Below are 1,526 nucleotides of genomic sequence, written 5' to 3'. Positions count from 1 at the left end.
GAGCGGCCAGGGAATCCTCTCCTGCTCTCTGGAGCCAGGCATTTCCCCGCAGGGCAGGGGGATGCATTTCTCCTCTCCCTAGCTCTGGGGTTGGGTTATCAGTATCACTCAAGGGGAGCACCAAAGGACGCCCCCCTCACTAAATTCAGGGGCATGCACTCAGTCTAGTATTCACAATTAAATGGAGACTCTTACAACTGGGGTTCACCTATCTAGCCATTCCTCTCAGAGCATCTATTCCTTCCATTTACAGAATCTATCTTAGATTCAGAACATAAGTGCTGCCCTATTGTGACCAGTATCCTATTTTAGGGGAGTGATTCACCCCTGTCTTCCCCTCCAGCTTCTGGCAGTCAGAGGTTTAGGGACACCCACAGAATGGGATTACATCCTTGACCATCTTGGCTAATAGCCAATAATTAATGGACCTAGCCTCCATGAATTTATCAGTAATCCTTTTTGAACCCAGTTATACTTCTAGGACTCACAACATCCCATGGCAATCAGTTCCACGGGTTAATGGCATTTTGTGCATTCCTGTTTTTTGTATTAAATCTGCTGCTTATTAATTTAATTGGGTGACCCCAGGGGTTTCTGTATGACTTAGGAGGAGAGGCTGAGGGAACTGGGCTTATTTAGTCTGCAGAAGAGAAGGGGCAAGGGCCACAAAAACCTCTGTGAAACTTTGAAGTTGTGTTTTTTTTAATGTCTTGCTAAAAGGGATGAAAGCAACTCAAATCAGGCTCTTCATTTGGATTTTTAGTCTTGCAAAACCCCATACCAACTGAAGATTTCCCTCAAGTTACTTATAAAATTCACAGAAATTTTCACTTAAAACAAAAATCAACGTTTCATCCCTGAAACGTTTTGCAGCCCTGGGTCACTTAGCCAAAGTGAAACTGACTCCATTAATTCCTCTCCACTTGCAGAATGAAAAATAAATCAATGTGGTCAGAACAGTGAAAAGGACGTTACGGGCTTGACTCTCCACTGCTTTGCACTTTGTGTAGTCACATACGCCAGTTCAAAGCGGGTGTGTGTGTTACCAAATCAATGGTAGCAGTCTACACCCACTTTGTACCAATATAAATTACCTGTACCAGGTGCAAGTCAATGGAGAATCAGTCTCCAGATTACTTCTAACTTCCTGAGTGGGCGGTCTATGTGCATTTAATCAATGGAAGTTGGAGATCAGCTTTTTTAATTCTGGAAACTGTGGATAAGTTAATTTTCTTCTGTTATGGCTTTCATTCATCTGTTTTTCACCTCATTCAAAAATCTTTGAATATTTTTGTCCTGCATGATCATCGGTCCAGCCCATCTCCTCCTCTGCGATTGTCCATAGGCTCCCAAGTCCCATTTTCAAAAGTGACTTGGTCACTTAGGGTCCTGACTCCCATGGTCTTTCAGTGCAGTGAATGCATTACATTGAAAGTTGATGGGACTCGGGCTCCTAAGTGTCCATGTCACTTTTGAAAAGAGCACTTAAGAGCCTAAATGGTTTTGTACACTATAAAAAAATCTCA

This window comes from Dermochelys coriacea, chromosome 26 (assembly GCF_009764565.3).
Source record: "Dermochelys coriacea isolate rDerCor1 chromosome 26, rDerCor1.pri.v4, whole genome shotgun sequence".
Classification (NCBI taxonomy): Eukaryota; Metazoa; Chordata; order Testudines; family Dermochelyidae; genus Dermochelys; species Dermochelys coriacea.
Note: the sequence above shows the minus strand (reverse complement) of the source record.